The sequence below is a fragment of the Dasypus novemcinctus genome, chromosome 22, assembly GCF_030445035.2.
Source record: "Dasypus novemcinctus isolate mDasNov1 chromosome 22, mDasNov1.1.hap2, whole genome shotgun sequence".
Classification (NCBI taxonomy): domain Eukaryota; kingdom Metazoa; phylum Chordata; class Mammalia; order Cingulata; family Dasypodidae; genus Dasypus; species Dasypus novemcinctus.
In genome coordinates this window covers 18,976,739-19,002,808 of record NC_080694.1, presented here as the reverse complement: position 1 = coordinate 19,002,808, position 26,070 = coordinate 18,976,739, and the positions used below count along the sequence as shown (strand labels likewise).

The 26,070-nt window shown below is 38.4% G+C and overlaps 1 pseudogene; it reads right to left on the bottom strand.

The window, feature by feature from the left end:
- Positions 1-10,026: 10,026 nt before the first annotated feature.
- On the bottom strand, positions 10,027-10,741 carry LOC101415504 (ferritin heavy chain pseudogene; annotated as a pseudogene).
- Between the last annotated feature and the right edge of the window lie 15,329 nt (positions 10,742-26,070).

Below are 26,070 nucleotides of genomic sequence, written 5' to 3'. Positions count from 1 at the left end.
CACCTTAATGTGCATACTCAAGTGGTGGTAATGAAAAGTTACCTTGATTCCATTGGGAATCTTCAGTTTTCATTTTAAAAATGGTAAAAACAGTTTTTCCTCTATTTCTAAAGTAAAATACTTGTGTAATTGATATCTTTATGGTAAAAGTGTAGAAGTGAAAAAGCAAAGTATTAAAAAGTTCATTTAATATGTAACACATTGCATTGAAAATGTTTAAAAAGTATAAAAAATCAAGAGATAGACTTCAACATTGTCAAACTCTCTTGTGCATTCAAACTGGGCATTCAAAACACTGCAGGATGTCTCTTCACATGAGTTATTGGCTAGGTTGGTCACTGACACCTAAAACAATAAAGTTATCCACTTCTTCTCTGGTTGTGCTTCTGAAATCAATGGAAATGACATTACAATTTCAAACTCTTGCAACAACCAATAATGTCTCAATATAGCCAGATTTACAATGGATATCACCTCTAGTCTGGCACTGTTTCATAGTGCCAAAGAGCTCTATGCACCAGGCTGGTGGAATACTGGAAGTTGCTTCCCTATTTTCTCTCTAGAGTCAACAGGGCTGCAGCTTCTGTCAAGAACATACTAAGTGGAGCAATGACTACCAGAGTACTGTAAATAGAACTGAAACACAATTGGCACTAGAGCTTGCTTCCATGGAGAGGCAACATGTATGGTATTTCAAACCTGAAACTTGAAGCTATTAATTGCATCTCAAGGAGAAAGTTATGCATTGAGTAGTACATTAATTAGTATTACATATGATACCTATATCCTATTCTAGATATATATCTGATGATTATTGTAATATTTATATTAAATCATATGCAGAAAGACATTAAACAAGTTAAAAGTCCTGGTCAACTTCATTTTCTGAGTAGTTAATGAACATTTCTGTAAGATTAAAAAAAATGAACACCTTGCCTGAAAGCAGTGGGGCCAACAGCCTTTTAGGGGGCAACTTCTCAGTCTTCACTCCACACCAGGTGAAGGATGAGCTTAAGGCCAGAGGCCATCAGTGGCTTACAGGTAGCCAGTTAATACCAGTCTCAATTACTAAAAACCTCTGAGATCAGGGTGTTTCAAACTCTCAAGCTATTCACCCTACTACTGGTAAAGGACCCAAAGTCACATCCTAAAGAACCCCTTCTCCACTCCTGCCTTAAGGCTCTTAACCAAAACTACTCAAGCAAGCCAGATTTAAAAGATGAGCCTCTTGTGAACCCAAACATTGAAGGGTTCACAAATGAAAGCAGTTTTATTAAGGAAAGAATTAAAAAGGCAAGCTATGCAGTGATTTTTCAATTTAAAAACATCAAGACCAAAGATCTTCCACCTGGAAATTCAGCCCAGAAAGCAGAGATAATTGCTCTTACCCAAAGTTTAAAGCTAGCAGCTGAGAAATGGGGCTAATATTTTCACAGACTCTAAGTATGTTTTCCTTGTCCTTCACACTCACTCTGCCATGTGATGAGAATGAAGCTTACTTGCCAACAGTGCATCGCCTATTAAGCACAGGCAAGAATTCCTAGATTTAATAGAAGCCTTATTGTTACCTCAAGAAATAGCAGTTATGCATTTTGCAGGGCATCAGAAAACAGACACTGCTGTAGCAAAGGAAAATGATCGAGTTGATGCAGCTGCTAAAGCAGAAGCACAATCCCAGGTTTCCCTCCTACCCCTTATTCCAGTACCAGTTGAAGTTCCACAGTATACCCAGAATGAACAAACCAGGTCAGCTAGTCACCCTGAAAGCTGGTGAGTGGCTTGTTAAGGATACTCAAGTCTACCTGTCAGGATCAGTGCAGTGGAAAGTCCTTCATGAACTTCATCAAGACACTCATCTGGGGAGGGATGACCTAATCAGCTTAGCCAAATGGGCTTTCAAAAAACAAAGCCTGGTAAAAACAGTCAAAGAAATTACTAGGAATTACTCAATTAGAGCCAAAAATGTAAAAGAAACCAAAAATCAAAAACACATTACTCTGTAGTTCTAATCAGTCCCACAACTATTAAAGGTAAAGGAATGTTTGGCTTGGTGTGCTAATCCTGAATGAAACCAGCTGTGCTGCTGTGGGCTATTGGTGGAAAGCTCTTTGTCTCTTAAGAGATAACCTAAGCTGTCTGTGACTTTTGGGTGTGGGATGATAAGAGGCTGCAGTCCTGCCCTTGGTGAACATGGCAATGACTTCCGTCCCAGGAAACAGTTTATCAGTGCAAACTCTATAGACTTTGAATATTCAGGGGAAATGCAAACCAAGATGAACTAAAAGCTTATCTAGAATATATGAGGTCCATGCTAAAAGCTTACCTAAGATGAGGAAGATATATATGCTAATTCAAGCCTATTGAGAACTGAAACAAAAGGACCATTTAACCTTTCCTCTCTGTATAAAAGAAACACGAAAATCTTGGAAAATCTTGTTCAGGGCTCGGGTTTGCAACAGGAAGCTCCCGAATCTGGCCGACCATCAATAAACCATTTTTCTTTCTCAAATCATTCCTGAGTCCTGGCCTTTCTATATGCAAATTATTGAACATCTCTCAAATTCTACATTTTTGGGGGCTCTCCTGGCATTGCAAATGAAGGTCAGAGATGGTAGCATTTTTGCTGCCCTTTCCAATTCCCTGAGGGAGCTGGGAGAACTCAGGTGAACTCCAAATCCGGGTGCCCCTGGATTAAATTTAATCCAGAAAAGATGTGGGCTCCACCAGAGTCTTCCGGAAAAGAATCGAGGACAATGGAAGGTCTGAAGAGAAGGATTCTGGGAATAAAAAAGAACTCCAAACATGGAAGAAGGTAAGACTCCCTGGGTGAGCACAGTCTGGAAAGCCCTAGCTTTAATTGCTAGGAGGGGGAGGCTGATCACCTCCTGAGAGAACCCTAGTAGCCCCAGAAAATTGGGGGAAAGCCTTTCTCTCTAGGTCTGGAAAAAGGGAGAAAAATAAGCAGGAAAAAACCTGGTGTTTTGGGTTTGTCTAACTGCATGTTGGGATCTGGTACTGGTCTTATATCCACTGAAGGAGTGGAGGCTTGGTTATAATAGGAAGGAATGTTTATAGGTTCAAGTCCTAATGTCCTGGAAATTGGTCTGGATTTAAAAAAAAAAAACTTGGCTACAGGAAAATAGATTGGCTTTTCTAGTGAAGCTTGGTCTGGGTGTAAAGTTAAACAGTGAAAAAGGTCAGCTGGAATCTTTTGTTATGGTGCTGAATTGTGAATGAATTTGCTTCATACCAGATGTTAATGTTAAGTGTTCTCTCTAAAGTTTGTGATGGTTGTGGGGGCAGCCATGCTGAAAAAAAAAATATATATATATACATATATATATATATATACATATATATAAATTTATATATATATAAATTGTGAGTCAGATTAATAACCTTTAGGTTTCTGTCTGTGTCAGCTCAATGCTAGTGTTGGAGTTGTGTGGTTATATAAAGTAGAATTTAATTAAGCTGGAACCTTCATTGGCAAGGGGGTGAATTGATTATGGGGCAAAACTGCAGAGTCTGGATGTTGCACATGCTCTGCTGTCTTTTCTCTGGTCCACCCCTTTGCTGGGGCTTGGAGGCCATCTGTGTCTGTGCCATGCACCCAGGTTTGTTGGGGCTGCCCCAGTCAGGGTGCTGAGTCCCCAGGAAAGGTGCCAGATTTAAGTAAATTCCGTCTGCCCATTTTAGCAGAAAGCTGGAAAGGGGGGAGCAGCTTGCCTTTTCCAGTGAATCCACACCTTCTATTCATAAGCCATATTCCTATTTGATTGTTGTGCACCTGACTGCCTGGAAGGGGGGGAAGTGAAGGGGATGAAAAGCAGAATCAAAATAAATGCAGTAAAGTTCCCTTCCTAGGGTGTCAAGTCCAAAACAAGTTTGCATTCTGCCCACGTTCTTAGAAGGTATTGTGGTAACTTTAAGTATGGGAATGTGTTCTGTGAAGGTAAAATTCTTAAAATTATAAATAATTATGAAAAGTTTAATGAAGCATTGTTTAAATTAAGGTATTTAAATGGCTAATTCCAAAAAGTCTTTATTAAAGAAAACCTGAATTGATAATACTACTAATAAAAGGTAATTTATAACAGGAAAACTTGTTGGTGGCCAGCTTCCCCTGCCAACTTGCTTCTAAAAAAACTGTTTCTGGTATTACATGCTACTAAGTATTTAAAATGAAGAAACGTTCATTATTTTAACAAGCTTGTTTAGTGTTAATGGCAATTATATGTTTTAAGAAGTTTACCTGGTAACTTAGTGGAATATATGGAATGTGTTTTTATTGTTAAGGAAAAGGAGATGATTTTGTCCTAAGATAAAATGATTGATTATTGGAAAGAGTAGAGTGTGGGACAAAACCTGAATGAATACTGAACGTGTAGAAGGTTTGTGGAAGGAAAATTTTTATGATTAAAATTGAGTAAGATCTAGTAAGTCTATATAAAGTTTTAAAGGGTTTAGTATCAAGTAGTATACTTATGCAAAGTTAAAATTTTGTTCTTTCTCAAAGTCTCTCAAGTCATTAGTCTCTTTTAGTAAAAGTTTCCTGAATAATCAATATACAAAGAAAATCTGTTTTATCAAAATAGCTTCTTGTGCTTTAACCTCATCATTTCCTCAGTGTTTAAAGTAGAAAGAGTCTTATCTCTCTTAAAAGAACATTATGTTCTAGAAATCAAATCCTGAAAAGCAGCTTTTTATTTCAAACTAACTGGAAGACATTTGTTCTTTTACCTTAAAAGAAAAATTAAAGTATTAGTTAAGTTCATTCAAGAGGTCAAAAGATAGTTGTTTAAAGGTGTTATAAAATAAACAGGTTAAAAAATTAATAAAAACTGTAACTGAGTTAAGATCATATATAAATGCATTTATATTATAAAACAGTGAAAAGATAATAACTGAAATTATAACTGGGTGAATTTAGCCTGAAACTATTATTGTAAGTGTAAATTCTAAACTAACCTTAACTTTGTGTATGGTTACTTCAAGGCTAGCCTCAACCCTTGCCTTTGCCTATGGTTATTTCATAAAAGCTACTGTCCTACTGGTATTAGTAACCCTGCTTTCTTTCATGAATCCAACTAAATTACTGCCTAGTGGAATACTTAGCCCTTGGGTTTATTTTATTTTATTTTTTTAAAGATTTATTTATTTATTTAATTCCCCCCCCCTCCCCTGGTTGTCTGTTCTTGGTGTCTATTTGTTGTGTCTTGTTTCTTTGTCCGCTTCTGTTGTCGTCAGTGGCACGGGAAGTGTGGGCGGCACCATTCCTGGGCAGGCTGCTCTTTCTTTTCACGCTGGGCGGCTCTCCTCATGGGCGCACTCCTTGCGCGTGGGGCTCCCCTACGCAGGGGACACCCTTGCGTGGCACGGCACTCCTTGCGCGCATCAGCACTGTGCATGGCCAGCTCCACACGGGTCAAGGAGGCCCAGGGTTTGAACCGCAGACCTCCCATATGGTAGACAGATGCCCTAACCACTGGGCCAAAGTCCGTTTCCCAGCCCTTGGGTTTAAATGACCACTGGAGTTTTATTATCTCCAAGGACTGGGGGGAATAAAGGGAGTCTCCTGCCTTAACTGTCAGTGTTCCTAAGAGTGGCAATTCATGAGAGAAACCAGTCTCCCTGAGGCTTCCAATAGCCTCAGTAAATATACATAAAATTAATCTTGTTGCTTATCAAAATTCTGCTAAATTCAATGTAAAATATAAAGTTCTGAAACGAAAGAGAATCATGTTAAAACATTGGGAACATTTTGGTTACAAGCCATTAGTTAAGAAACAAAATTCATGTGTATAACTGCATGGTCATAGTGTAAAACTGCATAGTCATAGTGCAAATTAAGAAAAATTGAGTCTTTGAAATGTTTTGCAGTCACACTTTTTTGTAAAAAATGGCAGTTTTAAGTAACTAAAGTTATGTTTTTGTGTCAAACTATTCATGTCTGCCTATTTACTCAAATTGTTGAGGTTAAATATGCAGTTATATAAGTAATATATATTTCTGGAAGCCAAATTTAGCTGAGCAGTATATAAAGTAGTGCAAATTATAAGTAACATCAATGAATTTTGTCTCTGTGTCTAACTCTTTTTGTGTCTGCCCATTTGCTCAGTGTGTGTCTTCATACATCAAGATGATAATATCAAATTAACAACTGAAAATTCCTAAAAGAGCTCTATTTAAATAGTTAAAAATTAAATATGCAGTTATATATATGAATAAATATTCTTGGAGCCCAAATTAAACTAAGCAGGATGAAAAAGTCATATAAAAATCTGATTATAGAAACTATTGGGAAAGGGTCTCCTCTTTGCAAGAGTTTTGAAGGCAAGACTAAGTGTGGCAGATTAAACATAGCTACTAGGCTAGGGAATTAAGAATCAGTTTGCCCTGTAATTTCCCAGTGTAAACCTTTTGGTCAGCCATAAAACATAAAAAACAAAGATTAGTTTAGTTTTCACATAAAGGAAAGAAATATTGATTAATGCAACCTGGCAGCCTACTGCCTCAGTCTCCCATTCCCGGGTTAAACAGCAACAAAGGAAACCAGCTTAAGCCAGTCCTATAGGCAATAAAAGATGCCCAAGAAAGAGCTAAATCAATACCAATTCAGCACTAACTTCCATCCCTTATTTGACAAAGGGGAGCAGATAAAAACTAAAATGGTTGGAAAATAATAGAGGAAGCAGTTAAATCACAAACTTTTGCACAGGAAAATTACATCTTCTCAGATAAGCTGTAACTGCTAAAGTATCCAATCTATGAAAAAACAGAGAAAGAGCTTGTGTGCTAGGCTTAGAGGCATAAATTGTGTCATTTTTCTTTGTTTGAAGTGCCAGCCATATTTTCTGGTTGTGTGCCCCTTCTTGCAAGATTGAGAATAAATTCTTTTCTTCTCCACAATTGGGTGAGCCTTATTTTCTTCGAGAAGATTTCTTTCCAACAACAATAAAGGTAATTAGTGGCTCTGTTGACAAATTACAGTAAGTAAAGAAAGTCCATAAAAACTATGGAGAAATCTTTCCGGAATTATGATTAAACGAATTAAGTAATTGTGTAATGTGTTTTGAAACCTGGTAATCAATGTGCTTTTAAATATTATTCATTTTCATAACTTTAACAAAGAAAGTTTCAGCTTCCTGTAAGGAAAAAAAGAGAACATTCCTTGCATAAACTATAATGTTTTCAATTTTATTTAACTTGAGTGTAATCTCCCATAGTTAACTTATAATCTAAATTAACATTATATTTACAAAATCTTTAAAGTACTAAAAATTTAAGTTCATGTTAATAAAATTAAGCTAAAAAGATTTTAAATATGCTCTCTTAAAAAAATAAATTTCTTTGGTTAGTAATTATAATTTACTAAGTTTATTTAAATGTAAGGTAACTAGTCAATGTGGTTGTAGTCAATTATAAAAAGTTGTAAAACATCTTCCAAATGGAAAACATTTAAATAATTCTAGTTCTAGAAGTCATTGTTAACTAAAAACTTGGATTGGTATTGGTTGTAAAAAAAAAAAAAAAAACTTGCTGGTAATAAAATCTGTCTGAAGGCCACTGCAAGGTGCATATTTAAGTAAGTGGTAATAAAAATTTATCTTGATTCTATTGGGAATCTTCTGTTTTCATTTTAACAATGAAAATAGTTTATTTCCCTCTATTACTAAAGTAAAATACCTATTATCTTCATGGTAAAATTATATAAGTAAACAGTCATTTGATATATGATGTGTTGCATTAAATTGTTTAAAATATATATAAAAACAAGGAATAAACTTTAGCATTGTCAAATTCTTTTGTGCATTCAAAGCAAGCCTTGAATACATTACTGGTTGCCTCTCCATGTGAGTTATTGACTAGGCTGGTCACTGACCCCTCAATTAAATATATTTGCTATATCAGCCTCTTGTTCTGCTCCTGAAGTCGATGTAAACTACGTTGCAGTTTCAAGCTCCTGCAGCAGCCAATGATGACTCGGTACAGCCAAGTGTACAATGGATATCACCTCCAGACTGGCACTATTCCATAGTGCCAGAGAGCACTATGCACCAGTCTAGTAGAATACTGGAAAATCTCTCTAGGATCAACAATGCTACAACCTGCTCAATGCATGAAGAACATGCTAAGTGGAGCCATAATACCAGGATACTGTAAGTAAAACTTAAACACAATTGGCATTATGGCCTGCTCTCATGGAGAGATAACATGTAAAGTATTACAAATCTGAAACTTAAAACTATTAATTGCAACTCTAAATCCTTTGCATTAATTAATACATTAATTAATATTAAGTGCTGTACTCTTATCCTGTAATAAATATATGCCTAATAATTATGATGTTATCTTTTCTATTTTTGATCAAGTGCAGAAGTATATTAGACATGTTAAATTGCTAGTAAATTCATTTACTAAACAGTTAATAAACATGTCTATAGAATAAGGTGGCAGTTTCAGTCAGGCTCAGTGAGCCTACTATATTCTACTGTACTCAACTGTGTTGCAAAAATGAGGCTTACTTGCTAATAATGAGTCACCTATTGAACAAGGCAAAATTACTAAAAATTGTGCAATTAAAACCAAAATGTAAAAAAAAAACAAAACCTTTATTCTGTAGTTCTGATCACTCCCACAGCTAAAAACTAAGAAAATTTCCAACTTGGTGTACTAATCCTGAATGAAACCAATTGCCCAAAGGGTGCCAGTTCACCAGGAGCATCTGACAGTGAATGAGTGCCAATCATTAAACAGCTTGAAATGTGTCTTCAAACAAAGCTAAGTATCTATTGCAATTTCTCTCTAAAAAGAAATAACTTAGAAAAAGTATATATATATACACTGTTCCCACCAGCTTTTTTTTTTCATAAAAACAGAATCATATTTTATTTACTCTTTTTTTATTGACTTTGTAATAATATTACATTAAAAATATATATGTGAGGTCCCATTCAGCCCCACCCCCCACCCCCCCTCTCCCCCCCAACAACACTCGTCATTTTAAAAAGAAGTGCCATCTTTATAGGCACCTAACCTTTTCTTTCTCTGTAATCCAATGTCCTCTTAAAAATGTGTATTCCAAATTTTTAATTGTTTGTTTCTTTCAGAGTGAACATCTTATTAACCATATGAAAACTTTATCCAACTTCATACAGAATGCCAGATCCTTCTTCCTCCAGTTAAAATAAAATAAGAGTTTTACACCTTGTTAGGCAATGACTACAGTCCATGGCCAGAAGGTAGCAGTTACAGAAAAGAGATCATCTCCCTTCAGCACCCCTTTTAGATTAAAGGTGTAAACTCTTTAAATGTAAAAAAAAGCTAATAGATGGATCTGGGCCCTGACTGGAAATCCATATGAGTGCCAGTGGCCCCAGGATGACTGCAGGGGAACCACAGCCCCAGGACTCTGCTGTCCAGAATAAAAACTTCTAAACTTCTAAAAACAAAGTCCTGGATGCTACAACAAAGATTGATAAATAATCAATCAAAACAACAAACAGCCATCCACCTCATAGCTCCAGCAATAATTATGCCAAAACTTAGCAAGTTAAACTTTGGCAAAGGGGGGAAATGATGTGAGCTATGGGTGGGAAGTTCTTTGTCTCTTAAGAGATAACCTAAGCTGTCTGTGACTTTTGGGTGTGGGATGATAACAGGCTGCAGTCCTGCCCTTGGTGAACATGGCAATGACCCCAGTCCCAGGAAACAGTTTATCAGTGCAAACTCTATAGACTTTGAATATTCAGGGGAAATGCAAACCAAAATAAGCTAAAAGCTTATCTAGAATGTTTGATGTCCATGCTAAAAGCTTACCTAAGATGTGGAAGATATATATGCTAATTCAAGCCTATTGAGAACTGAAACAAAAGGACCATTTAAACTTTCCTCTCTGTATAAAAGAAACTCAGAAGTCTTGGAAATCTTGTTTGGGGCTTGGGTTTGCAACAGGAAGCTCCCGAGTCCGGCCGGCCATCAATGAACCATTTTTCCTTCTCAAATCATTCCTGAGTCCTGGCCTTTCTTTCTTTCTTTTTTTTTTTTTTTTTTTTGGTACCAAATAACTTTATTTGAAGGAATGGTACCAATGAAAGAACTTGGTAGACGTTGATACAACTTATAGAAAAGGTAAACCCAACACACATGCACTACTACCCTGTGGCTCTGGGGAAGCCAACATAAGGTTTAGCGCTCATCACTGCTTCTCAGAGTGTGCTTGTCAAAGAGATACTCTGCCAAGCCAGAATCCGGGGCCCCTATCTTGTAACAGGTTGGTTACATAGTCACCCAGTTCTTTGATGGACTTCACCTGCTCATTCAGGTAATGGGTCTCAATGAAGTCACACAAATGGGGGTCATTTTTGTCAGTAGCCAGTTTGTGCAGTTCCAGTAGTGACTGATTCACCCTTTTTTCCAAGTGTAATGCACACTCCATCGCATTCAATCTGCTTTCCCAGTCCTCTCATTCTGGTTCCTTGATATCCTGAAGGAAGATTCGGCCGCCTCGTTGGTTCTGCAACTTCATTAGTTTCTCAGCATGTTCCCTCTCCTCATGAGATTGGTGAAGAAAATATTTGGCAAAGTTCTTCAAAGCCACATCATCATGGTCAAAGTAGTAAGACATCGACAGGTAGACGTAAGAGGTGTAGAGCCCCAGGTTGATCTGGCGGTTGATGGCGGCCTCCGAGTCCCGGTTGTAGTTCTGGCGCACCTGCAACGGGGATGTGTTTGTCATGATGGGTGGTTGAGAAGCGGTGGCTATGTGACACTGAACGGACGGTGGCAAGCAGCTGGGGATGGCTGGCCTACAGGGATGAGTGCTGGGTTCCGTTCAAGCACGGTTGAAGCAGGAAAACATGGCGACTCTCCGCGAAGACGTCTTGAGTCCTGGCCTTTCTATACACAAATAATTGAACCTCTCTCAAATTCTACAACAGTGCAAGAAAATGCCAGTACACCAGAAGCACCTTATGGGGTATACAATTGCCAGTCATTGGACAGCCTGAAATACCTCTTCAATAAATAAATCTAAGTAGTGTATTACATCAAAAACAATTATTCACTCTAACTCTAACCCAAATGCCTATTGCTAGGGAAAAAGCAAACCAGACGTTGTTTGTGTTCATATCCTTTAACTTAACTAAAAGGGCAATGCTTCTTCCATTCTTCTCTCCTATCATAAAAATTAAAATTGGCAACTTATACCTAACCCCATTGTTAATTGCAATTTCTCTCTAAAGTTAACCAAGAGCATAAAATAACTCAAGATAAAATACTGCTTCCCACTAACTTTATGAAAATGCAGACTTTGCAGGCACCTGACCTTTTATCCAATGTCTTTTGAGTGGGACCACATATTCTCAAAATTCTAATTAAGTTTATTTCTTCCAGAATAACATCTTGTTGTCCATATGGGAACTTCATCCAGCTTTGCCCAAGATGTCAGATCCATCTTCCTCTAACCTAGAATAGCAGAGGGTTTTATACCTTGTCAGGTAGGAACTACTGCCCTTAACCAGCAGGAAGTAGCTACAGAAAAAAGATCATCTCCCATCAGACCCTCTTTAAGAGTAAAGGTGTGAACTCTTAAGGGGTAATAAAGCAGTCTAGCAAGATAAAATATCAGTGGATGCATTGTAGAGAAGTGGGGTGTGTGCAGTATTGAAGGCCAGGACATGTGAACTCTGAGAAGGAAGTTGGTTTATTTCTACTGGCCGGACTCAGCGGACTCTTGTCCTAATAAAAACCGAGCCCCAAATAGCCTTTTTTGGACCCTTTTATACAGAGGAAGTAGGATTAGGGAGACAAATGGTGATGGTATGTGAACAGACCTTTGGTTTGTTTCTTCAGTGTTTGATCTGAGTATCAAATGGGTTATTTTCTCCAGATAAGTTACATATTCCCCACATTCCAAGCCAGCTTGAATTTAGCATATCTTCCACATTCCATCTGGATGCAACCTTGAATATGCATTCAGTCTTACATCCTTTCAGAATATTCAAAGACTGTAGGGCCTATATTACTTATTTGGACTTTTAGGGACTAGGTATACTTGGAAACAATTTTGAATTTATGCACAGGCTCTATCAGATGGATCTGAAACCTGGTGAGGAGTCCATGTGGACATCAATGGCCGCCAAGGTGGCTGCTGGAAAACCCTCCCCAAGATTCTGCTGCTCAGAAGACTTCCTCCTGAGGCCAGGAGGAACACAATTACTCCCCAAGAATTTTATCATTGAATACTCCTGGAAAACTAATGGGAAAAATAAGCAGTCAAAGCAGAAAGCAACAGGAACTCTTACCATGCTCTCATCATACTTTCCTGCTTCCTCCCCTTAATTATAGCTAGGGCACATGCTTTAATAAATGATGCAGTAAAAACAAAGACAACCACCCACCTCATAACTCCAAAAATAGTGATGCCAAAGCTTAGCAAACTTAAGCAAGCATCAAAGGGGGAGGGGATAATATAGCCTGTACGTGTATATGCATATATTCAAACTTATCTAATTTTGTATCCAAGTTTGTCTAGTTTCTGGAGAACCAATTAACTGATATAAACTATAGGCTTTATGTATTCAGGAAGGATGTAAACAATGTGTATTAGATCTTACATACAGATGGAATGTGGGCAGTATGTTAATTCACTCTTACCTGGTATCCAAACAAAGTCTTTTTGATGCCAAAACCTCTCATGACCCCACCCCATGTGTCTCTTTTATAAAGTAACCTAAAGGCCATACTCTGAGGTTTTTTTTTGGGGGGGTGGGACAGAAGTCCACTAGACCCAGCCAGTCATAATAAATCTTTCTTCTCAGAAAATTCTCACATCCTGGCCTTCGGTATCGTGAACACTGACTTCTCTCTGCTGCCACAACAATACTATACATGCAATGCTTTAGTTAAAAGCTATTGCAAGCTCTAACAGACTAACTTTTTCTCCTCAGAATACCATCTTACTATAATTTTCTAAGAGATATACACCCATAGTGTCCGTAGAAAGTAGTTACAGAAGATCTAAGTTTCATCCTTTTTCCCCATGATAAGAATACCACCAAAAACTAGAAGGAGGCAATTGACGGATGTAGGATGACCAAATACCTGAAAGTAACTTGTTTCTGTCCCTGTTGCTAGGATATGAAGGAAAGAATTGTATGTTAATTAGAAGATAATGAGATTGAACCCTGTCTTGGTGCCAAATTCTGCTTTTGGTGGTCAAGAATATTCTGTTGAAATAATGAAGTATGAAAACCAGCTTCAACCAGTTAGCTAGACCTGCACAGAAGTCCATTGCTGTCCTCACTTCAATTTGCTTAATTAACATAGTAAATCTCCACCCAGAGGTGGGGTTATCTACCCCTTTCTTGATCATGCAATTTTGTGAAAGTGTGATTTCCTGAACATAATAATCATACGATTATATAACCAACGATATGTGTTCATCCATATGCATAAAAACTGATGTATGATAAAAACAAATGCTAAGTAGTAACTTAGGCACTTAAATAAGAGTGAAACTGCTGCACAGGGAGTCAGGTGTGAGTCACTTTAGACAGGCCTTGGCTTCTTACCTCAACAGATGCAATAAATATGAGTTTGCCTAACTCTCATGCTGATTATTCCTTCATGCTGTCTCTGGTTATCCACTCAAAGACCCTGCCTTGAGGCCTAACATTAGGTCATAAAAAATTAGAATATGAACTACTTTAAATAAAATACTGTAATGATGTAAATTTCTTAAGAAATTCACTCTGAAGTATTTATTGGTGAAGGTCATGATGTATTTAACCTACATTCATATATTTGTCTCTATGTATATGCTGTATGCATAGGGCAAGGTTGAGAAAATGATAAAGGAAATGGAGCAAACTGTTAAAGATATTGGAACCTAGGAAAAGAGTATATAGATGTTGCTTGAAATATTATATGTTTGCAACTTTTCTAAGTTTGAAATTAGGTGCAAATAAAATAAAAATGAGAAAATTTGCTTTGGGAAATAATTTGATTGCTTGACTTAATCAGGTAGTTTAAGAAGCTTCCATTATTCTTGAAACAATGTTGTGTTAACAACACGGATCTGGAAGCATAAACCAATCCCCATGTTAATTATTTATGATTCTTGGAAAGTTACTTAAACATCTCTGAGTTTTAGTTCTTCTACCTCAGAGAGCTATTGGAATAATCAAATGAAAGAATGGATATCAAAACCTCTCATGAATTATGAAATTATTTATAATACATGCCAATTTGGAAGAAAATGTGTATCAAGAAGGAGGACTAAAGTCATAACTACTTTTTTTATATGTATTTTTTATTTTGTCAAAGATACTTAGATTACATTAAAAAATATGGGGAATCTCATAGGCACTGCTCCCAATGCCTCCCACATTTTCCCACATAAACAACATCCTTCATTAGTGTGCAGAATTCATTAAAATTGATAAATGCATCTTGGTTCATTGCCACTGAGCATGGATTATAGTTTACATTGTAGTTTGCACTCTTTCCCATACAATTCTGTTGGTTGTGGGTAGATATATAATGGCCTATATCTGTCATTGCAATTTCATTCAGGACAAATCCCAAGTCTCAAAAATGCCCCCACTTTATACCTGTTTTTCCTTCTCCTTGCTCTCAGAGCCTCCATTGGCCACTGCCTCCACATCGATGTTGTAATTTTTTCCATTGTAGAATCACAATAAGCCTATAGCAGAATACCTGTAAGCCCAGTCTTGTCCATAGTTCATTCCCTAATCCTGAGGATTCTGGGATGGTGATGTCCACTATACCTCTAATTGAGAGAGGGCTTCAATTCAGTACAGCTGATGGAAGAGATGTTATTGCTCACAGTTGTAGGCTCTCCCATTTCCTTAGCATGGTGGTTGTCCAACCTCACTTCCTTGTTAGTTGTCCTGGTTGAGTACAATGAGCTGGAGAGTAGGAGTTGCAACTCTGCTTAGGCTCATAGCCCAGCTGACACATGGACAGTGCAAAGATTCAAGTCTCTTGGACATATACATAGGAACTCCTGAACAAGCTATAGGTTCAAATAGAATGGATGGATGAGCCATGTTTAGGAAAGCTTTAACTGAACCCAACTCTGTCACTCTCAGGTGCACAAGCTCCAAAGTAGGGCCCACTGGCAGAGCACCACACTCTGACCATAGGACCTAGGTGTCTTGAGTCCTTAGGAGCCCCACAATTTAGGGTAATAGCTACTTTGGCAATCTATGAGATCCAGTTGAGATATGCATAAGTGTTACCTCTGGGATGACCTCCTGGCTCACTTTGAAGTCTCTTAGCCATATAAACTCATTTGTCTTTACCTCTTCCCCCTTTTGTTCAAAGTCTTTTTTCCAGTTGCTCTGTTGTTGGTGCTTGGTAGTAACCCATTGATGCCAGGAAACCTTCTCCCCTGGAGTCATGTCCCATGCTGAGGGGAAATAATGCATTTATCTGCTGAGTTTGTCTTAGAGAGAGGCCACATTTGTGCAATAAGGGGGCTCTCAGGAGGTAATTCTTAGGCACCCAAAACACTAGGCTAAATTTCAATTTCAAGAGCAAAGGCTCATAAGCATAGTCATCAATATCAAGGACCCACCAATGAACCATCTTCCTTGGCTAGTCATTGCCCCTATACTTGTGGGATTGTTGCTGTTCCATTGGACAATGTGGCAGAACACTCCAGAATGAGAATTCAATATTCTTTCAGTTACTATGTGAATCTCTACACACTATGACAATGCCTTGTGCACATTTGAACATATATATATATATATCCAGGTGAATTTCCTCTAATGTATTCCCCATCACTGACATGCCATGCCAATTATCATCCCCTAGCCCAGTTATACACCTTCTGGGATGTGCAGCTTCTTAAAAAAAGAAGCCAATAAAATAACCAAATAAAGTTAAAATAAAATAAAATAATAATGATAGTTATAAATATATGAAATAAAATACATAAACATTTTTAAAAATGAAAAACTAAATTTAAAAATTAAGATAATAAAAAAATGAAAAATATTTAAAACTTTTTGACATTTTGCCTTTCATCACAGTGACATTTTCTTCCATTTTTCCCCAGTGTGAACTTTTTTCATTTTGTTTCCAAAGAAGATACAGTTCATAGTAAATTAACATACAGAATACAGGGGACTCCCATACACCCAATATCCTCCCCCTTTTCCCCTTCCTGTATTAATGCCTTTTTATATATGGATGGTATATTTGTTACAACTGATACACAAATATGGAAACATAGCTATTAACTATCGTCAACAGCTTACATTATGGTTTACATTTTCACCGAACACTTTTATAAATGTTGAAGATGTTTAACTTTGCCTGTGTCCCTCATTGCAAAATCATGTAGATCACCTTCAATGCCCCCTAAATAGCCCTTATTCCATCTATTCTAATACTCTCTCTCCCTTCCCTTGGGGCCCATGGAGACCACCCAGCTTCAATTCTTGGTGGCAAAATTCATAGTTATTTGCAACAACACTGAGATCTTGACATACCAGCTTGTCCTCCCCTACTAGGAAGTGCCCGTGATCTCAAGAGACTCCCTCCCCTCTGTTTGAGAACATATTGGTCCTCCCCAGGATGGGAGTCCGATTTCTTCCTGCTCATTATGTGGGTATCCACCCACTGATACAGCACATTATGACAAAATAATCACTTACACACACCCTAGAAACCTGGTGTGCCTTGTCCTGAATAAACCAGTAATACTTCTTAAGTATTAAGGAATACCAACACCATAAACCAGTAATCCTCCCTTGTGATATTGCCATAAGACCATTCCCAACTTTGTACTTTCAAGCACCCAGCAATTCAACAGGCCCCTCCCCAACCTTCTCCCCAGTTCCATGGATGGGCCAACATACACATCCTTCTCCACACCCCTGTCAAGCCTGTGCTACCCAACCCAGTAGGATCACTACACTCTGTCATATCTCTTCACTGTCCAACTACACACTGCCACCTTGTCCTTATGGGCATTGACTCACAACCTTCTTCTCCCTTTCTATTTCCTATAAACCTATCTTCCAGACAATAGCTCTCTGAGTCTCCTTGATTTCCTTAAGTCATATCAGTGAGATCATGTCATATTTGTCCTTCAATGCCTGGCTTGTTTCACTCAACTTAAGGTAGTAAAGATTCATTCATGTTATCCTGTGTGTTAGCACTGTATTCCTTCTTACAGCTGAGCAATATTCCATCATATGTATGTACCACATTTTGTTTATCCATTCATCTGTTGGTGGGCATTTGGGTTTACATTTTCATGTAAACACCTTGGGAAGAGATCCAATTCTATATTCCAGAAGGTTTATATGTGTTTCTCCTGGGTAATATGAGTGAAATCTATGATAAAGTGGATGTAAGTATTTATACAGGGAAGTGATAAGACGGGGGCATAGGGATACTATTGGAGGTTTGCAGGCTAGAGGGGAGCTAGGGTTCATAGTATGGGACAGATGGTCCAAGGAACTTGGGGGCTGGTCAGGGGGAAGAGTTGAACATTGGAGATTGTAAGTATGTGGTTGAAACTGTAAGATTGAGGAAACTCTCTAGAAAATATAATAAGGAAGGATTACCTGTTGAAGGTGCTTAAGGGGGACATCTGCCATAGGGGCAGGCTTCTAGGGAGTTTGTGAGTGCTCATCTTGACATAGTGTGTTATATCATTGGATGGAGGCCCATACAATGAGTAGGAAGGTGTACCCACATCCTGTGGAGGCCTGATGTTCTCAAACAGAGGGAATTGTGAAAGGCAAAATGTCAAAAACAAAGTTTTATTCTATTTTTCATTTTTTAATACCCCAACTTATGTTTACTTAATTTTAGTATATCTAAATTAGTATGGATTCTATTTCTAATCTTTAAACCTATCATTACTATTTCATTTTCCTATTAATTGAATTTGACAATGTAATAGACTTCATATTTGAAGAAGTTTTGAACCACAGAAGGGTTCAACTATGGCATGGAGGAACACTGTTGTGGGGTGTTATTGATGGGAGGCACATGGTTTCAAGAGAGTTCTCCAGGGCATGTACATAGGGTATATAAAAATGTTTGGGTACTTGTTGGGTATTTTCATAGTAGTTCCAGATAGAAATGACAACTGAGGGAGTGCTGAGTTCCTATCCAGGGGAGCTCTGTCACATTCTCCAATCAAACAGCAACAATCCCCCAAGTGCAAAGGCAAAGATCAGTGAAGAAAAATGGTCCAATAATGAGCCCTTGATACTGATGAGTATGCTTATAAGCCTGTGTGCCTGAAATTTCAACTAGGCTTGGGGCTGCAAGGTGTCTAAGAGTTATCTCCTGAAAACCACCATGTTGTCCAAATGTGGCCTCTCTTTAAGTCAAACTTAGCATGTAAAAGCATAACCTTCCCTCCAGCATGGGACATGACTCCTGGGGATGTGTTTCCCTGATGCCGAGGGATAACTGACAATCACTAACTGGTGATGCAACTAGAAAAAGACCTTGAATAAAAGGTGGAAATGGTAAAGACAAATGAGTTTATATGGCTAAGAATATTCAAATCAGAGTTGGGAGGTCATCAGAGAGGTAGTGCTTATGCATACCTCAGCAGGATCCCATAGACAGACAAAGTAAATTCAACCCCAGCTACTGGTGCTCCTGAGGGCTGCAGAGACACACATTTTCTAAGGTCATGGCAGTTGGCTCTGGAGATCAGTGCCTTGTCACTGGGCCCCACTTTGGAATTTGGGTTCCTGAGTGTGATGGAGTTGAATTCAGATGTGACCTTCCTCTTCAGTCATTTTTACTGAACCTGTGGTTGGTGCTGGGGTTGTTGCTTTCCCAGGAGACTTGAATCTCTGAACTGGCCATGTGTCAGCTGAACTCTGAGCCTCAGCAGAGATGCAACTCCTACTCTCCTCTTCATTGGATTTACCTAGGTCAGCTAAAGGGAGGTGAAAATCATCAACCACCACACCAGGGAACCAAGAGTGCCTACAACTGCAAGCAGGAGTATCACATCCATCAATCATGTAGGTTCTAAGCCCCCTCTCGTTATAGAGGTGGAGTGGACATCACCATCCCAGGTCCACAGGATGGAGGAATAAAATATGGATTAGGGTAGACCTACTGGTATTCTTCTATAGAACTATTGTGACTAATAATGGAAGAAACTGTAGCACTGATATGTAGAAATTGGCCATGGTACTTGGGAGCAGGAAGAAGAAATGTGATGTGGGGCAGTTTTGGGACTTGGAGTTGTCCTAAATGATATTGCAGGGACAGATGCTGGACATTATATATCCTGCAATAACCCACTAAATGGACTAGGGGAGAGTGTAAACTACAATGTGAACTATAATCCATGTGGTGCAGCAGTGATCCAAGATGTATTCACCAAATGCAATGGATGTGCTGCAATGATGATTGAAGTTGTTGATGTGGGAGAAGTGGCATGTGGGGTATGTGGAAACCTCTTACATTTTTAAATGTAACATTTTTTGTGGTCTGTGTATCTTCAAAAATATAATAAAAATCATAAATGCTAAAATAAATGAATAAATGAAAAATAGCCTGTAACCATTCACTATGATTTCTTTGGGTTTTGACAGGGAACAAAGAAATGGAATTATCAGGAAAGCCTTATTTGGTTACTATGTGTATTCTGGGAGAAAAGGTATATGGTTGAATGTAGCCATCTCATAATGTGTAAGAAATTCATCTTGAACTGAAACAATAAGCATATGGCAGAAAGGAGAAATCTCAAACTGGTCTGGGAAATCACCCTGAATAGAAGTGAACTGATGGAATTTGTGTGTCTTAGAGAATAAGGACACTGGTTTAATTTGAGATATAGAGCCAATAAAAATATTTTATTAAATGGATAAGCCATGTGGCCTGTGCCAAGGAGAGCTGATGGCCTGTGACTTGGAGAGCTGACGGCCTGTGCTATGGAGAGTTGGCACATCAAGATGATGCAACAAAGGAAGATACAGAGGAGAGACAGTGAGAGATGCAACAGATCAGGGAGATGAGGTGGTCCAGCAACTGAGTGCCTTTCTCCCATACCAGAGCTCTGGGGATCAGTTCCCAGTACCTACTACAGAGAAAGATGAGAAGAAAAGACAAACGAACATGGAAAGAACACAAAATCAATGGAAAATATATTAGTCAGCCAAAGGGTAACTGATTCAAAATACCAGATATCCATTGGTTTTTATCAATGATATTCATTTGGGATAGATGTTCTCAGTTACCAGGCAGAAAGAGTAAGTTACTTTCCTCCCCAAAAATATTTGCCACATGCTGGAGCAAGATTGATGCTAACATCTGCCAGGGCTTAGGCTTCCTGAGTTCCTCTCTTCCCAGGGTTAATTTCCCTCCAGGTTCAGCTCATCTCTTTTCTCCACAAGGTAAGCTGTAGACTACTGGATGAGCAGCTTGTTTCTCTTCCTGAGGCCTTCTCTCTTTTCTCACAACCAAGCTCCTCTCTGTGCTTACTTCCTGGGACTCCAGGTCAAGACTCCAGCATCAAATCTCCAACCAACTTCCCTTCTCGGCTGTGTAGTTTTAGCTGTGAGTTTCCAGTCACCAAGGGGATGGAGACTCAGTGTCCTACTGACATGGCTCAATCAAAGCCTTAATTCATAATTTAATCATGCCCAGGTAAAGACCAGTTTATAAACATAATCCAATATCTATTTTTTGGAATTCATAAACCATATCACACTGCTACAGACACAGAGCAGATGAGTGCAAAGAATAACAAGGTGGGATAGGATATGTCATGGTCATGAGTAGAGTAATACCTTTTGCAAAGAGTTCATTATTAAAATAAAAATAGTTTTAAAATCTCAGAAAACCAAAGAATAATAAAAAAAGAATACTCACATTCTAATACTTGAAATAAAAGAAGGAAGCTGAATTTGATTTAAAAGACTATGGTTGACTTCTACATTGATTTATGGAATATCTGTAGAGAAGCAAATAATATTTTGGTCAATAACCCTGTAGTTCCTAACCCTGCAACTATTCTTACTTCTGATTTTTGGAAACATTTACTACAAAGTATTTTCCATATGTCGGTGACTAATGTTCTGCTCTTCAATACTTGCCTTTTGTGTTTATTTAGGAGAAAAGTCTAAATTTTGGTTGTGTTATTTATCATGGCCTGCTGCTCACCTTACTCAGAAGTCAGCATTATGACATCAAAATTTTGAGGAAAGAGTTTTACTGTGAGGTTGCTCGGCAAGGAGATAGGAGGTAAGGCTGAAAAACATATCTCCAATCAGAGAGATAAGGGAACTTTTATGGAAAAGGGAGGTGGGAGGTGGGGACAGAACTTGTGAGATCTACCTTGGCATAGACCTGATTGGTTAATTTTAGAGTTGCCCTTATATGATAGCATGGACTTTAGGATAGATCTTCCTTATTGAAGGACCTTTCACAACTGATTTGCTTCTTATGTTTCTCTGTCTTTGTAATTTTGGATCTGAGGGAGGTGACCACTGTTCTGGGGATTTCAAAGGTTATCTAAAGGACAATAGTCTGGGTTTCTACACATCCTCCTGTTGCATGACCTGTAGTTAAGCTTGGCTTCCTGCAAAACAGGCTTAGAAGAAAAGGGCATGGGAACAGAGGAAATCCCACAAACTGGTTTTGGCACACACTTGGTTCAATACCCTCTTGAGTTTTGAATATTCCTAAATCTTGATGGATACTCGAGAATTTCACTGGCTGCTTTTTTGCTGATTAAGAACATAGGTTAGGATGTGAAGAATGGAAATCTTTGGTATAAAACTGAATTTTCATGACTCCCTGGTCATCATTCTTGAAGAGATTTGTACCCCTGGGTTTCCGGGCTCAAGCAACATAGGAAAAATCCAGACACTTGTGAATATAATCATGTAATTTGGGGCAAGTCGTTTTTCATAGTTTCTAAGATGGAGCCCACTAAGGGGTAATGATCCCACATAGCCACATTGTTTCTTTAAACTATTCATATTCTTTAGGATTTACAGGTGTATTGTTACTTGAAGGTTTTATGCTGTGGCAGTTTGTGATGTTTTCCCAAGACCTCCATATTCAAAACCTGCAGAATGGCATCTAGACTCTAGTTGAATTTTCTTATTTATAGAAACTCTATTTGGTTTTATTTATTTTAACATTTCTCCTTTTTGAGCCAAATCTTTCTCCTAAAGCATTGCTGATTAACATTTTTCATTACTCCCTTGGTATTGGAGAAGGTCCTTCTAAGGAATATTGTGCCACATTGGAAAGAAGGTAACTAGTTTATTTGCAGTGTTTGGCTTAGAGAGAAGTCATTTTTGAGTAACAAGGAGTTTTACTTTGGTGACTCTTAGGCATTTATTTTAATTAGACTCATTTGATCATTATAGAAATAAGTTTCATAAGTGCAAGCTTCAATAGTGTGGGCTTGGCACATATAGCATATTTAGAGGTGGTTGCAGATATTATTCTGGAAGTGAGACAATGATTAAGAGACATCGTAGTGACTGAAGAACAGTCCAATTGATACAATGACTATGGTTATGAGTCTGCGTGCCTGAAATTTCAACTAGGTCTAGAGCTGCAAGGTGTCTAAGAGTTACTTCCTGAAAGCCTCCATGTTGCTCAAATGTGACCTCTGTAAGACAAACTCAGAATGTAAATGCATTATCTTCCCCCAGTGTGGGACATGACTTCCAGGGATGAGCTTCCTTGGACCTGAGGGATAACAACCAGTCACCAGTTGGTGATAAACTAGAAAAAGAGCTTGAAAAAAGGGGGAAATAATAAAGACAATTGTGTTCATATGGCTAAGAGACTTCCAAATGTGTCAAGAGGTCATCAGAGGTGTTGCTCTGATGCACATCTTAGCAGGATCTCATAGACAAAGTAGATACAACCCCAGGTAGTGGTGTTCCTGAAGGGTATAGAGACACACGTCCTACAGTCATGGCAGGTAGCTCTGGAGTTCAGTGCCTTGCCAGTGGGCCCTACTTTGGAACTTGTGCTCCTGAATGTGATGGGGTTGGATTCAGATGTGACATCTCTAGACATTCTTCTTCTTTCACTTTTACTGAATCTGTGGTTGCTGGTGGGGTTGGTATAGCTCAGGAGACTTGAAAATGTGGATTGTCCATGTGCCAGCTGGGCCCTGAACCTTAGCAGAGTTGTAACACCTACTCTCTGATTAGTTGGACTTACCCACATCAGCTAACAGGGAGATGAGGATGGTAAACCACCACACCAGGTAACAGAGAGACTACAACTGCAAGCATCTGTCAGCCATGTGAGATCTAAACATTTTCTCAACTTAGAGGTGAAGTGGACATCATCATCACAGGCTTCACAAGATAGAGGACTAAAATATGGGTTAGAGTGGACTTACTAGTGTTCTACTATAGAAACATTGTGAATCTAGCAATGGAAGATATTGTATCATTGACATTGAGACAGTGGCCACAGGAGTTGCTGAGGGCAGGTAGAAGGAAGAAGAGGTGTGATATGGGGGCATTTTTGGGACTTGGAGTTGTTCTGAATGATATTGCATGGACAAACAGGATATTATATATCTTTTATTTTAAGATTTATTTTTATTTATTTCTCTCCCCTTCCTCCCCCCAGTTGTATGTTCTCTGTGTCCATTTCCTGCGTGTTCTTTGTTCGCTTCTGTTGTTGTCAGCAGCATGGGAATCTGTGTCTCTTTTTGTTGTGTCATCTTGCTGCATCAGTTCTCTGTGTGTGCGGTGCCATTCTTGGGCCAGCTGAACTTTCTTTCACACTGGGTGGCTCTCCCTAGGGGATGCACTCCTTGTGCGTGGGGTTCCCCTATGCGGGGGCACCCATGTGTGGCACGGCATTCCTTGTGTGTATCAGCACTGTGCATGGGCCAGCTCCACATGGGTCAAGGAGGCCCACGGTTTGAACTGCAGACCTCCCCTGTGGTAGACGGATGCCCTAACCACCAAGGCCACTTCCCACAATATGTACTTTAAACTCACAGAACATCTCAATTTAGACAACTTCCATAGCAGGTAATAAATAACTGCTTGTGGCTGGTGAATGCAATGTAGGACAATTCAGCTCTAGACATTTCCACTACTTTAACTCAAACTTGAATGATGAATTGTGCTCTTTATTCAGCCTAGCTTTTCAGATCCAGAAGATCAGAACCATGAACCTGTGCATCTCTCTTTTTGTCTAGAACTAGGGATGTACATAATCTATGCACAATAGCTTTTTACAGGTACACATGAAAGAGCCCAAATTAATTCATTTCAACGAATCTCCATTTTATAAATTATGACATTTATATGACAAGTGAAGAATTTTGCACATTCTGTCTCCAGCAGTGGAAATTGCAAAATGCTTTTGAGAAGCAAGCTAATGTCCTGATAAAGAAAAAAAGAGGACACAAATAAGTAAAATCATAAATTAAAGAGAGAGCATTACTAATGAAACCACAGAAATAAAAACAATTATAAGAGGATACTATGAACAACTAAGTAAATAACCAAGACTGAATGGTCTAATACTTAGAAACTCAGAGACTGCCTATACTGACTCAAGAAGAAACAGAAAAACTCAACAATCCAAATACTAGTAAAGTGATCATTCAGTAATCAAAATTCTCCCAATGATTAAAAGCCCAGGAGCAGATGACTTCACCAGAGTACTTTTTTAAAAGATTTTTTAAAAATTTATTTATTCTTCCCCCCTTGTGGCTTGTTTGCTGTCTGCTCTCTGTGTTCCATTCACTGCACATTCTTCTGTGTCTGCTTGTCTCCTTTTGTTGCATCATCTTGCTGTGCCAGCTCTCCACGGGTGCAGACAGTCAGCTCCCCACAGGTACAGGCCAGTTTGCCTTCACAAGGAGGCCCTGGGACATGCACCCAGGGCCTCCTATATAGTGTATGGGAGCCCAATAGATAGAGCCACAGCTGCTTCCCTTCACCAGAGTATTTTTTAATGAAATAGTATATTTAACTTCCTGGGATATAACATTTATTAATATGGAATACTTCTATGGGAATTCATCCAGGGAGTTATGTTTAGCAAAAGTTTCTTCCTTTTTATTGATGAATAGTATTCAATGGTATGCATACGCCATATTTTAACATTTCATGTATTGAAGGACATTGAGGTGGTAACCAGTTTGGAGTTATTATGAATAAAGCTTCTATAAATATGTATGCACAAGTTTTAGTTTGGAAAAAAATTTTTCTGGAATATATTCCAAGGAGTAAATTGCTGGATCATATATTTGCATATTTCTTTTTCTAAGAATTGTCAAACTGTTTTCCAAAGGGGCTGTATCATTTTACATTCCAACTACTATTATACAAATGATCCAGGTTTCCTGCATCCTCACCAGGATTTTTGTAACTGATTTTAAAAATTTTAGTCATAATAGTAAGTGTGTAGTTACATCTCATTTATTTCTTTTCCTTCTTTAGAAAATTTATGGATTGAAAGAATCATCATGCATTAACTACAGTATTTTCCAACATCAACCTACTATTGCTATGGGACACTTGTTACAACTCATGATAGCACATTTGTACAGTTGCACTATTAATTAAAGTCCATGGTTTAACTCTGGTTTCACTGCATGTGTAGTGTAGTTCTATCACTACAACGACCCATTACCAAAACATTTCATCATTTCATATAGGAAATTTGTTTATTTTAACTTCACCAGTATATTTACCAAACATTCCAAGAAAAATAAAATCTCATTCTACTCAAACTTACCCAAAAATGAAGAGCATGGAAAACTCCCAATTTTGTTCTGGGGGCCAACATCACCCTCATATCAAAACAACTTATATATACTCAACTGCCCTAACCCATTGGGAGCCAACAATTCTCTTGAGAGATGCAATTCCCTCTGTTTGAGAACGTCAGTCCTCCCCAGGAAGTGGGTATACCTTCACATTCATTGTATGGGTCTCCATCCAATGATATAACCCACTATCACAAAATGAGTACTCACACACTCCCTAGAAACCTGCCCTGTGTCAGATGCCTCCCTTAAGCATCTTAAACAGGTAAACT